At 47.3% G+C, this 14,627-nt stretch overlaps 1 protein-coding gene across 1 annotated transcript in view; it reads left to right on the forward strand.

The window, feature by feature from the left end:
* LOC115164498 (tetratricopeptide repeat protein 28) overlaps nt 1-14,627 on the forward strand; it is a 342,021-nt gene that overhangs the window by 282,195 nt on the left and 45,199 nt on the right. The window lies entirely within an intron of this gene.

A 14,627-nucleotide genomic window follows, 5' to 3' on the forward strand; every position in this document is an offset into this window, starting at 1 on the left:
TGTGGGTTCCAGGTACTACTATATCACTAGTACCTGTTTACCTGTCTATGCTTGTTGTGGGTTCCAGGTACCACTATATCACTAGTAAGTCTGTTTACCTGTCTCTGCTTGTTGTGGGTTCCAGGTACTACTATATCACTAGTAAGTCTGTTTACCTGTCTCTGCTTGTTGTGGTTTCCAGGTACCACTATATCACTAGTACCTGTTTACCTGTCTCTGCTTGTTGTGGGTTCCAGGTACTACTATATCACTAGTACCTGTTTACCTGTCTCTGCTTGTTGTGGGTTCCAGGTACCACTATATCACTAGTACCTGTTTACCTGTCTCTGCTTGTTGTGGGTTCCAGGTACTACTACAGTATATCACTAGTAAGTCTGTTTACCTGTCTCTGCATGTTGTGGGTTCCAGGTACTACTATATCACTAGTACCTGTTTACCTGTCTCTGCTTGTTGTGGGTTCCAGGTACCACTATATCACTAGTAAGTCTGTTTACCTGTCTCTGCTTGTTGTGGGTTCCAGGTACCACTATATCACTAGTAAGTATGTTTACCTGTCTCTGCTTGTTGTGGGTTCCTGGTACCACTATATCACTAGTAAGTCTGTTTACCTGTCTCTGCTTGTTGTGGGTTCCAGGTACTACTATATCACTAGTACCTGTTTACCTGTCTCTGCTTGTTGTGGGTTCCAGGTACTACTATATCACTAGTAAGTCTGTTTACCTCTCTCTGCTTGTTGTGGGTTCCAGGTACCACTATATCACTAGTAAGTCTGTTTACCTGTCTCTGCTTGTTGTGGGTTCCAGGTACTATTATATCACTAGTAAGTCTGTTTACCTGTCTCTGCTTATCGTGGGTTCCAGGTACTGCTATATCACTAGTACCTGTTTACCTGTCTCTGCTTGTTGTGGGTTCCAGGTACTATTATATCACTAGTAAGTCTGTTTACCTCTCTCTGCTTGTTGTGGGTTCCAGGTACTACTATATCACTAGTACCTGTTTACCTGTCTCTGCTTGTTGTGGGTTCCAGGTACTATTATATCACTAGTAAGTCTGTTTACCTGTCTCTGCTTATCGTGGGTTCCAGGTACTGCTATATCACTAGTACCTGTTTACCTGTCTCTGCTTGTTGTGGGTTCCAGGTACTATTATATCACTAGTAAGTCTGTTTACCTGTCTCTGCTTGTCGTGGGTTCCAGGTACTACTATATCACTAGTACCTGATTACCTGTCTCTGCTTGTTGTGGGTTCCAGGTACTACTATATCACTAGTACCTGTTTACCTGTCTCTGCTTGTTGTGGGTTCCAGGTATTACTACAGTATATCACTAGTACCTGTTTACCTGTCTATGCTTGTTGTGGGTTCCAGGTACTATTATATCACTAGTAAGTATGTTTACCTGTCTCTGCTTGTTGTGGGTTCCAGGTACTACTATATCACTAGTACCTGTTTACCTGTCTCTGCTTGTTGTGGGTTCCAGGTATTACTACAGTATATCACTAGTACCTGTTTACCTGTCTCTGCCTGTCTCTACCTGTCCACATTCATATTTACTGATAGTTACCTGACCTAGCTCTTGCTATCGATTTTTTTTATTGGTTGTTCATTATCACAACCTTGTTTTAAGTGTTTAAATGTTGTTTAAAATGGAGCCCTACATAGTGACTGGTGTGAGAACAAAGACCTTTGAAAAACAGTAGTCAGCTAAATGTGTTGCTATAACTCCAGACCAGGTTCAGGTCTACTACTGTTACGTAGATTTACTGCAGTGTTGCGTGATACACGATACCTCTGCTTGGTCAGGGAGCTGTGATGTGATTGGTCAGGACAGGAGTCTCTGCATGGGCCCAGAGCAGAGGAGACAGACAGCCTCAGTGACTGAGTTATCACTGGCTGGGATGTGCTAGAGTGATGGAACACTAACATATTACTATCACACTGTCACAGGAGAAAAGAAGCCCATAAAAACCCTTTACATCTTTCATGGGAACTCTCTGTACATTAATACCCACGCTGTTCTGTTCTGTTCCATTCTTTTCTGCTCCCCCCCCCACTGGTAAGGACTTAATCAAATCTAGCAAATGAATCCTAGTGCCGTAGATAATTCAAATATAGATAAATAGAAACGACAGAGAGGGGAGAATTAAGTCTATAAGATCAGGCCTTTTGATTGGAGCTCAAATGTAATTATTGTCCCCTTTTCAAAGCCCTAGTCATCTGACGGTCAAAACCTGCAGAAATAAAATGATTAGTAAATGCAACCTTTACAATGCAGGGCTAACATAATGAGAAAGCATAGGAACCCCTATGGTTATCCAATACCAGCCGAGGGAGAGCTGGGCCATATGGACAATAATCCATATAGCGATAAATTACCTGAATTTATGTGATAACAATAAATATATAACATTAATGTGCAGCAGTTTTTTTTATTATCCTTTAACCTACTCCTACTAGATTGATGGTTGTAGCCATCAATTATCCCATTAACAATAACCCATATTATCAACCTTGTTTCATTTAAAACTTCACATTTCTCCAGTATAGGCAACTTATCCTAATGAACGATATCAGCAAAATGCCTGCGATAACTGATAGGCATGGTCAATGTCGATGTCGATCATTTTCGGTTTATCGTCACAGCTCTAAGGAGAGATCTACGACATAGCACATTCAGCTGTATTTGAGTCCAGCCATCACAATATGTAGTAGGTTGGTGGCATGGCTTACGACAGCCATCAAGACAATATGTAGTAGGTTGGTGGCATGGCTTACGACAGCCATCAAGACAATATGTAGTAGGTTGGTGGCATGGCTTACGACAGCCATCAAGACAATATGTAGTAGGTTGGTGGCATGGCTTACGACAGCCATCAAGACAATATGTAGTAGGTTGGTGGCATGGCTTACGACAGCCATCAAGACAATATGTAGTAGGTTGGTGGCATGGCTTACGACAGCCATCAAGACAATATGTAGTAGGTTGGTGGCATGGCTTACGACAGCCATCAAGACAATATGTAGTAGGTTGGTGGCATGGCTTACGACAGCCTTCAAGACAATATGTAGTAGGTTGGTGGCATGGCTTACGACAGCCTTCAAGACAATATGTAGTAGGTTGGTGGCATGGCTTACGACAGCCTTCAAGACAATATGTAGTAGGTTGGTGGCATGGCTTACGACAGCCTTCAAGACAATATGTAGTAGGTTGGTGGCATGGCTTACGACAGCCATCAAGACAATATGTAGTAGGTTGGTGGCATGGCTTACGACAGCCATCAAGACAATATGTAGTAGGTTGGTGGCATGGCTTACGACAGCCTTCAAGACAATATGTAGTAGGTTGGTGGCATGGCTTCCGACAGCCATCAAGACAGTTGGAAAGCTGACTCTAACGGACAACTAAGAGACGTAATGGTTATCCTCAGAAGAGAGAGCGTGGAAATAGGGAACAAGACCAGCATAACACCCAACCAGTGGTTGGTTCCATCTATGAATATTCAGAAAGGTGTCCTGATTACTCGTGGTCGTAAACAGGGCCTCCAGTGAGTAAAGTTTATGATGCTACATTTGAGCCCTGTAATAGGGGGCAGTGCATGTCTTAGCCAGGGCACCCCTCCGGTGCATCTTTCGTTTTTTTGCCCTACACAGCTGATTCAAATAACCAACTCATCATCAAGCTTTGATTATTTGAATCACGGGGGGGTCTTTAGTCCCACCAGTAACAGCAAGAATACATCTGTAATGAACACAATGGGAGACAGAGGGCTGGTTTCAAGCGCAGGGCACAGCAGGTGTTTAATGTAAAGGACCACAGGAGGAGGCAGGTAGCTGGGTCCAGGGGCAGGCAGAAGGTCATACACAGGGGGAGGCAGGTAGCTGGGTCCAGGGGCAGGCAGAAGGTCATACACAGGGGGTCCAAAAAGGCAACAGTACAGGCAGGGAAAAGGCTTGTTACGTCATCCGGGAGATCAGGCAATAAGTTAATAACAGGAAATCCGATAAAGTACAGGCAGGGAATAGGTAAAAGGCGTCGTTAGTCAGGCAGGCAAAAACTATCATACACGGGAGGATTAAATCACAGTGCAAAACAGATCTCTGAATAGACCCGTGTCACAAAACAAACAATACCTCACAATGATGGGGTGGGAAGAACTGAACTAAATAGTGTGTGATAATGACATACAGGTGTGTGAACAGGTGATGAGAATTCAGGTGATTAGGATCTGGAGAGTGAGCTGCGTTCAGGGGATCTATGTGTTTTGATAGTGTGAGCTGGAAAGTGGGCTGGAGAGTGAGCTGCGTTCAGGGGATCTACGTGTTTTGAGAGTGTGAGCTGGAAAGTGGGCTGGAGAGTGAGCTGCGTTCAGGGGATCTACGTGTTTTGAGAGTGTGAGCTGGAAAGTGGGCTGGAGAGTGAGCTGCGTTCAGGGGATCTACGTGTTTTGAGAGTGTGAGCTGGAAAGTGGGCTGGAGAGTGAGCTGCGTTCAGGGGATCTACATGTTTGAGAGTGTGAGTTGGAAAGTGGGCTGGAAAGTGAGCTGCGTTCAGGGGATCTACATGTTTGAGAGTGTGAGCTGGAAAGTGGGCTGGAAAGTGAGCTGCGTTCAGGGGATCTACATGTTTGAGAGTGTGAGCTGGAAAGTGGGCTGGAAAGTGAGCTGCGTTCAGGGGATCTACATGTTTGAGAGTGTGAGCTGGAAAGTGGGCTGGAGAGTGAGCTGCGTTCAGGGGATCTACATGTTTGAGAGTGTGAGTTGGAAAGTGGGCTGGAAAGTGAGCTGCGTTCAGGGGATCTACATGTTTGAGAGTGTGAGCTGGAAAGTGGGCTGGAAAGAGCTGCGTTCAGGGGATCTACATGTTTGAGAGTGTGAGTTGGAAAGTGGGCTGGAAAGTGAGCTGCGTTCAGGGGATCTACATGTTTGAGAGTGTGAGCTGGAAAGTGGGCTGGAGAGTGAGCTGCGTTCAGGGGATCTACATGTTTGAGAGTGTGAGCTGGAAAGTGGGCTGGAAAGTGAGCTGCGTTCAGGGGATCTACATGTTTGAGAGTGTGAGCTGGAAAGTGGGCTGGAAAGAGCTGCGTTCAGGGGATCAACATGTTTGAGAGTGTGAGCTGGAAAGTGGGCTGGAGAGTGAGCTGCGTTCAGGGGATCTACATGTTTGAGAGTGTGAGCTGGAAAGTGGGCTGGAAAGAGCTGCGTTCAGGGGATCAACATGTTTGAGAGTGTGAGCTGGAAAGTGGGCTGGAAAGTGAGCTGCGTTCAGGGGATCTACATGTTTGAGAGTGTGAGTTGGAAGCAGACGTTACATCAGCAGCAACAATACTTCAAATTCCATGACACAATAATTACAGTGTGTTTGATGTACTGTCAAAAACCCAGAGCTGGTGACAAAACCAGAGCACAATGGATAGGAGGAGGAGGAGAGTGGGCCTGTTGCTCCGTACTGCCAGGGACACGCTGCAGTGCTTCATGGTGATGGCTGGGAGGGAGGCCCAGTGGAGTGTTAGGTGATTGTGTTGACGTTGCCCTCCTGTCTCTACCTCTTGTTTCTCCATTCCCCTCTACTTCTCTCTGCCTGACAGTGCCTTGCCATTGTCTTTCTTTCTTCTTTCGCTCTCTCTCTCTAACTCTCTCTTTTCCCCTCACCCCTAGTGATTGTATTCTGCGGCTGTGGGGCTCCAGGTAATTGATAATGACTTGATGAATCGCTTAATTACCTTTAATAGCTGATTTTCCAAGTGCTGAATAATGTAGATAACAGAGAATTAAGTGGTTAAAAAAATACATAATTTCTGTGATTACACTGTTGTTGTTTGTGGTGATGGTGGTGGGGGAATGTTGTTGTTGCCTTGTCATTCCCCCACATACTGTAGCCAACCTGACATACTGCAGCTTACTGCACAATCCTCTTGCTTTGAAGCACCACCATGCAGAGATAAAACATGTTGCACACAAAACGAGAAGACATGATCAAGTGTAAGATTAACAAGCGTAAGAGAGAAGAATAGCAGTGTGGTGTAGCGAGGGGTGGAGAACATGAAGAAAGAAAGTATTTTTTCCCCCAGATCTTTTATTCAGCCCTCAGCTCTTCTCTGATGATCAATGTTGATGTGGGGAGGGTGGAGCGGCACCTGTCATGGCTTAGAGGTAACATGTAGCCAGCTAGCTCCGCTCAGCACAGCGACGGTAACATGCTTTATTACTGAGGCGGGTTGGCTGACTGAGGCCCAGTGCTGACAGGAGCCTTGGCTCAGTGCACGCTGACCTATAAAGGAGATGAAAATGTTGCTTTCCAGCCTCTATTTATTAGTCATTAACCGGCTAACTTACCCCCTAGTCAGCGTTATTTAATATCTCAGGGAGGACTGGAGTTGTGGCTTTTGCATTTAACTCACATTTCAAATCAACATCAAAATCAACATCAAATTGTATTGGTCACATACACATGGTTGGCAGATGTTAATGCGAGTGTAGTGAAATGCTTGTGCTTCTAGGTCCGACAGTGCAGTAATATCTAACAAGCAATCTAACAATTCCCCAACAACTACCTAATACACACAAATATAACGGGGTGAATGAGAATATGTACATATAAATATATGGATGAGGGATGGCTGAGCGGCATTGGCAAGATGCAATAGATGGTATAAGATACAGTATATACATATGAGATTAGTAATGTAAGATATGTAAACATTATTAAAGTGGCATTGTTTAAAGTGACTAGTGAGTCTCTATGTAGGCAGCAGCCTCTCTGAGAACCGAGCGACTGAAAAACAGCTTCTATCTTTGATGCACCTGTAATGACCTCGCCTTCTGGATGGTAGCGGGGTGAACAGGCAGTGGCTCAAGTGTTGTCTTTGATGATCTTTTTGGCCTTCCTGTGACATCGGGTGCTGTAGGTGTCCTGGAGGGCAGGTAGTTTGCCACCTGTGATTCGTTGTGCAGACTGCACCACCCTCTTGAGAGCCTTGCGGGTTGAGGGCGGTGCAGTTGCCGTACCAGGCGGTGATACATCCCAACAGGATTCTCTCAATTGTGCACCTGTAAAGGTTTGTCAGGGTTTTAGGTGACAAGCCAAATTTCTTCAGCCTCCTGTCTGTGTGGATGGACCATTTCAGTTTGTCTGTGATGTGTACGCTGAAGAACTTAAAACTTTCCACCTTCTCCACTACTGTCCATTCGATGTAGATAGGGTGGTGCTCCCTCTGCTGTTTCCTGATGTCCACGGTCATCTCCTTTGTTTTGTTGACGTTGAGTGAGAGGTTATTTTCCTGACACCACACTGAGTGCCCCTGTTGGCTGTCTCGTCGTTGTTGGTAATCAAGCCCACTACATTTCTCTTATTCATGAAACAGAATCTAAATCGCAATATTTTCTCCTGCAATTCACTTCAGAGGTTTTTAATAAGTTTGTTTGGAAGCTGTTTTTACCCTTCTCTCTTCTCTCCCTCTCCTCTCTCCCTCCTCTCTTTCTTTTTCTAACCCACTACTCATTGTTTAGTTTTTTTCATCTAAAAAAGTCATTAGAAATTGCGACTCCATCAGTTAACAGAGCCGGAGGTAACAGTTTTAATTAAGCTATCACTTTCCTTGTTTTCACCCTGGTTCCCAGAGGACCTCTTAATGCTGAGACAAAGCTAAATCAAACAGGAAACACAACAGCACACCCACTGGGCACACACTGGTTGAATCAACGTTGTTTCCACATAATTTCAATGACATTGAACCAATGTGGAATAGACGTTGAATTGACGTCTGTGCCCAGTGGGCAGAGTCCAACAAAACAGAGCTATAAACAACACTGTTCTGGGTGTACTACTCACTGGGGCAGGAGAGATTCAGGGGGAGGGAGAGAGAGAAACTGAGTTGAAATGGCTTTAGGCCTTTCCTAGTATACTCTCCCTAACCCCAACATGAAAAGTCTTCTGTGGAGTCCTGCAGGGTTTGGCTATATGGCTCACACAGGAACACAGCCATGTGGTCTGGAGCAGACAGCAGACTGAGGCAGTCAGGGAGGGAGAGATCTCAGGTTGGTTGTCGTTGGAAACAGCCTAGTGTTTTTAAAAGGAGGGAGGGGAGAAGGCAGGGGCAGGAGGGCAGCGGCTGGATTTACTGAGGAATTTACCCAGCCTAATGGAACAGGCAGAGTGAATGGAAGAATGCATAGGGAAGGAGACAGGTAGTGAGGGAAACCAAACATAAAATGTGCATTTATCCTGTTGAGGTGACATCTCAAGCTCTTTCTTCAGGATCATTAGGGCCAACAGGGCCGTGCTGTTAATGTTCCACATGTAAATATATCCTGCTGGGCACACAGACAGGAAGGTCTGGAATGGAAAACCTAGTTACTGTAGGGGGGGGGGGGGTGTTGTGATTCCTATATACTTTACTATGTACAGAGGGAGGGGGGGGTGTTGTGATTCCTATATACTTTACTATGTACAGAGGGAGGGGGGGGTGTTGTGATTCCTATATACTTTACTATGTACAGAGGGAGGGGGGGGGGGGTGTTGTGATTCCTATATACTTTACTATGTACAGAGGGAGGGGGGGGTGTTGTGATTCCTATATACTTTACTATGTACAGAGGGAGGGGGGGTGTTGTGATTCCTATATACTTTACTATGTACAGAGGGGGGGGGGTGTTGTGATTCCTATATACTTTACTATGTACAGAGGGAGGGGGGTTGAGGTGATTACATTGTTACATTGGATGCCATTCTCCTTCTCCTCTTCTGGAGAGTTCCTAGTGTAGCAGAGCTGTGCTGCTTGGCCCACTGTCATGTTGATGGAAAAGCAGCAGTTAGTTCCCCCTCTCCATGGCCCCCTTCAGCCTAGTCTCATGGCAGAAGACAATGCCAAATACTGGACTGGAAGCCTGCTCCAACATTCTCCCACGTCCCCACCTTCCACGTATAGCTATGTGCTGTATGTGTTTATTTTGAATCCATTCACCATGTCACTATTAACTCAAACAACACAGAAACAGCATTATTTTTTCCTTAGACCATCCACAACTTCAACATGGAATTTGAAGTCTTTACAAAACGGAAAACCTGAGGCGCAATAAAACCAAAGGGTCTTGCTCAATGCTCTGGACATTGAAGATTAGATACATAACTGTCCAGAGCTATCATAGCTCCAGAAGTAACAAGAGGTTTCTCTGTGGTTAAGCAGGGTTAGGTATAACAGTCCTGAAGGATAGTGACGGGTCAGCTGGAGAGAGCGGAGAGGAAGCCAGCCCAGCTGGGCCTGCAGGCAGGCAGAGGGTTGGAGGGGTGCAGCGGACTGTCTGTGTGTGCTTGTGTTGGCAGGCCTCCCACTCAGCACACATCCATCTATCCATCCCCCTTTCTTTTTATCTTCCACCTTCCTGTCTCTCTCAGCGTGTCTGTCGGGCCGTGGGAGATGTCTGTGTTTGTGAGTGAGGATTTGGTACCTAAGCCTTAACCCAGACCCCCACTTCACTCCACCCCACTCCACTCCACCCCACTCCACTCCACCCCACCCCACCCCACTACACTCCACCCCACTCCACTCCACTCCACCCCACTCAGTACCTTGCCTGCCTTCTCTGCCTCAGCTCTCTACCGCCCCCCACAGGTCTCAACACACACAGCACTCAGTGTTAATGTCTAGAAAGCAATTATGCATCTGCTTTTTTACACTCTAACCACTTTAAATTGGTCCTGCAATATTCTAGACCATTAATTTGTACATAACAATTGAAAATGTTGTTTTGTATTCATTCTTCAGGTCCTTGTGTTGACACAGTGTTGGGCTAACTGCAATATGAATGGAGGGTAGGCTAGAGTTTGGATTCTAGGGCAGGGCCGATGGCTGCTTGGTGATTGGCCATCTTTCTTCTATCCCTGGTATCACCCCGGCACAGTGGCAGAGAATCCATTGTTGCTGAAATCCTCTTAGCTGGGCAGAGCAGCAGAGAGGCAGCTAGCAGACAGCTCCACAGTGCTGTGGACCTCCACACACAGCACAGAATGACACAGTGATTTAGTAAGAACAAGACACCATCCCTCAAAGTCATCACTGCAGCATTTCCCTCTCACACTGTGCGCCTGTGTAATGCAAAGTGACAACGCATCGCCCGCCTTTTAATGTCTTTTGATACGGGGTGGTGAATGGGATAAAGTAGGTGTGTGTGTGTGGCGCGTGAGGGATATTTGGCTTGTTGTTTGATCCCTCTTTTTTCACAGTCATTGTGCTCACTGTGCAGATGGAAATGATGGAGCTGCAGAATCATAAGCTCTGGGGTTTAGTTTATATACTGTATGTAACATAACAAACCTTATTGTGCGGTCTGAGTGAATTGCATGGCCATAACAGGGGTCCGCAGGAGTCAATCCCTCCTCTCTCTTAGAATTTTTTGATGGGGTCATTTGAAATCAGTGTATCTATCACTACCCCTTTCTTATCCAGCTGACCAGCCAATCGCCATCATTCCCCCTGGTTTGTGTACCAACAGCATTTACCACCCGAGGCCCAAAACATGCTATTATTTATTATCAAACAGGGACCCAGGGGTTCTTGTAATCCTCTTACAATTTGGCGGAGACAGAGATTGTTTTCTGACCCCTTGTGTGGCCCCGGCATAGCCTTAGGTCCTCATCTCTTCCGGCTCCAGGTGTAGCTCCAGCGCCAAACTCACCTCAAGCCCCCCCCCCAGCCCCAACTCTAGCCTTTCTCCTCAGCCCCAACTCTAGCCCTTCTCCCCAGCCCCCCCAGCCCCAACTCTAGCCTTTCTCCCCAGCCCCCCCAACCCCAACTCTAGCCTTTCTCCCCAGCCTCCCCCCAGCCCCAACTCTAGCCTTTCTCCCCAGCCCCCCCCAGCCCCAACTCTAGCCTTTCTCTCCAGCCCCCCCAGCCCCAACTCTAGCCTTTCTCCCCAGCCCCCCAGCCCCAACTCTAGCCTTTCTCCCCAGCCCAGGCCCAACTCTAGCCTTTTTCCCCAGCCCCCCCAGCCCCAACTCTAGCTCCAGCCCCAACTCTAGCCTTTCTCCCCAGCCCAGCCCCAACTCTAGCCTTTCTCCCCAGCCCAGCCCCAACTCTAGCCTTTCTCCCCAGCCCAGCCCCAACTCTAGCCTTTCTCCCCAGCCCCCCCAGCCCCAACTCTAGCCTTTCTCCCCAGCCCCCCCAGCCCCAACTCTAGCCTTTCTCCCCAGCCCAGCCCCAACTCTAGCCTTTCTCCCCCGCCCCCCCAGCCCCAACTCTAGCCTTTCTCCCCAGCCCCCCCAACCCCAACTCAAGCCTTTCTCCCCAGAACCCCCCCCCATCCCCAACTCTAGCTTTTCTCCCCAGCCCACACCCCAGCGTTTGAGCCCCAGATCCAGCTCCAATTTTAGCCTCCAGCAGGGGACTCAGGGGAGGGCTGGGGCCATGTTAGCTGGTGATACATCAACAGGCATTATACCCTCTGTGGGCTAAGCTCCAAGGGAAGACATAACCTTGGCAATGACTTTGTGGAGGGAGAAGGCTGTCAGTGCTCCTCCTCCGCATGTTAACATGCTCTGGGGCCGGGCTGGCCTGGGGTGGGGTGGGGTGGGATGGGCTGGCCTGGGGTGGGGTGGGGGTGGGATGGGATGGGCTGGGGTGGGGGTGGCTGGCCTGGTGTGGGGGTGGCTGGTGTGGGGATTGGGGTGGGCTGGCCTGGGGTGAGGCTGGGATGAGGTGGGGCTACGGCCTGGGGTGGGGTGGGCTGGGGTGGGGTAGGCTGGGCTGGGGTGGGGTGGGGCTACGGCCTGGGCTCTGTCCTTGATATGTGAGGTGCCAATGTCAGTCTACTGTAACTGTAGGACATGCAATGCCAAAAGCCTATTTTTCCTACCATTTGTCATTATAAAAGTGTTAGTAACATTTTATCAAATCTTTATACAGTATGTTACTTATCCATATTGTATTCCTTCTGGCAATCAGTACAAAGAATTGTACTGTCTCTTGTTTGTTTTGTCTGTAGTATGCTTAGCATGTTCATTCCTTCAGGTGTTGACCTGGTGGTTACTGGGCCAGGTAAGGCTATGGCACTTTAACCTTGAGACAGAAGTACACAGAAACAATCAAGTGCTGAACTACTGATCCACTTCATCTGAGGGGTTTCCTTCTGTGAGGGATCTGTGGGTGAATTATCACAAAGGTGAGCCCATCTATGGATTGGAGGTTATGCCACTATCTATGGGCTAGGCAAATCAATTAAATATTTGGAATAAGTTATTTTTTATGCTGCCATCCAATCCCCTTTCCTTGATACCTGGATTTGTACATATTGAGCTGTTCTTGTCTAATGATGTTCTGTATTATGTCATTCAGTATTATGTTTAATGTTTTGTGTGGACCCCAGGAAGAGTAGCTGCTGCTTTTGCAACAGCTAATGGGGATCCTAATAAAATACCAAACACCCCTTCCTTCACCTGACACCCAAAGTTAGCTTTCTAGCACAGCTTAGTTTAAAGCATTGAGCCTCTTCTATTCCTTGAAATCTGGCTGCCTAAAAAAGTGACGCCTCAGAGGAGCCTGATACTGTGTAAACAAAATGTGCAAACCCAGTGGGCCAACTATAGACCAACAGAGCCCCTGTTACCTAGTCCAGCCTGGTCTCATAGACTACATTTACATTTTACATTTAAGTCATTTAGCAGACGCTCTTATCCAGAGCGACTTACAAATTGGTGCATTCACCTAATGATATCCAGTGGAACAACCACTTTACAATAGTGCATCTAAATCTTTTAAGGGGGGGGTTAGAAGGATTACTTTATCCTATCCCAGGTATTCCTTAAAGAGGTGGGGTTTCAGGTGTCTCTGGAAGGTGGTGATTGACTCCGCTGTCCTGGCGTCGTGAGGGAGCTTGTTCCACCATTGGGGTGCCAGAGCAGCGAACAGTTTTGACTGGGCTGTGCGGGAACTGTGCTTCCTCAGAGGTAGGGAGGCGAGCAGGCCAGAGGTGGATGAACGCAGTGCCCTTGTTTGGGTGTAGGGCCTGATCAGAGCCTGAAGGACTAGATGTAACATAGTAAATGTAAATCTGGGACACTCATTAGTATGATATGTTACATTTGGTATGGTTATATAAGACAGACGGTCACTTAAGGCAAAAAGGAAAGTAGGGTGGTTGGTTGGGGTGGATGGGTAGGCATATAATGTGGGCATCTAGCAACCCAAAGGTTACGTGTTCGAATCTCAGCATTTTAGCTAATTAGCAACTTTGCAACTGCTTACTACTTTTTACTTTGCAATTACTTAGCATGTTAGTCAACCCTAACCTTAACCCTTATCCTAGCTAACGTTAGCCACCTAGCTAACGTTAGACCTGAGTCCAGGTTGGCTAGTAAGGCATCCCAATGACCTCATGAAAGGCTTTTTATATATATATATATATATTTATTATTATTATTTTTACCCCTTTTTTGTGATATCCAATTGATAGTTACAGTCTTGTCCCTACACTGCAACTCCCGTACGGACTCGGGAGAGGCAAAGGTCGAGAGCCATGCGTCCTCTGAAACACGAGCCTGCCAAGCCGCACTGCTTTTTGACACACTGCTTGCTTGACCCAGAAGCCAGCCGCACCGTGTTAGCGTGCATGCGCTTGGCCCGCCACAAGAGTCGCTAGAGCGCGATGGGACAAGGACATCCCGGCCGGCCAAACCCTCCCCTTATCCAGACGAGGCTGGGCCAATTGTGTGCCACCTCATTGATCTCCCGGTCGCGACCGGCTGCGACACTGCCTGGGATCAAACCTGGGTCTGTAGTGATGCCTCTAGCCTTGCGATGCAGTGCCTTAGACCGCTGCACCACTCGGGAGGCCCATGAAAGGCTTTTAACTGAACAAACAACTCCAATGGGCTCCACATCTATAGCACCAGTAGTCTTGTCATTTTGGGTTTGTTAAGTTGGCTGTTTACCGTCTGTTTATTTAGCCTCTGCATGCGCCAGTACTGTGGCAGGTTCTGGTAGGGAAAGTCAGAAAACGCACATGGTGCTCGCTAATCCCAGTGGCACCATCAAGTTCCCACCACAACCCACAAACGTCCCCCTCTCCTGTCCCACTTCCCTGTTTCCCACACACCCCGGCCAAGGCTGGCCCGTCCCCATCCCAGTGCCCTCTGAGTGGTGCGGCTGGTTAGGGCTGGTTCCCCTTATCTCCCAGGCCCATTAGCCCACACTGATGCCAATGCAGGGGAGCCACAGTTATCCAGTCCTGTTAGATGAATGGCTGCTCCGTTTTATAAAAGATCATACGCTCATCCATACACAGGGTTTTCTGTTATTTATTGGTTTTGCACACTCATCTCAGTTTTGAGAAGTTGTTAGCTTAGCTTTCAATCGTCTCGGCCCACTCTTTCTCTCTCTTTTGTTCTCTCTCTCTCTCTCTCTCCTTCTCAGTTGTTTCGGTCCCTGCGGAAAAGTGGTTGGTTTTGCGGATATTCTTTCAAGACACAATCATCAAAGACAGTTTAGACAATCCAATGATTCCATTTTGATGTCTTTATAACACTGTGTGATTGTGCTTTATTTTAATGACCATATTTTGTGTGGAACGTTTGTTCCCTGATCAGGGAACAGATGGCTCAGCAGAAGCATATTTTAACTACCAAATGACTGTTGCTTTC

This window comes from Salmo trutta, chromosome 27 (assembly GCF_901001165.1).
Source record: "Salmo trutta chromosome 27, fSalTru1.1, whole genome shotgun sequence".
In the NCBI taxonomy this organism is placed as follows: Eukaryota; Metazoa; Chordata; class Actinopteri; order Salmoniformes; family Salmonidae; genus Salmo; species Salmo trutta.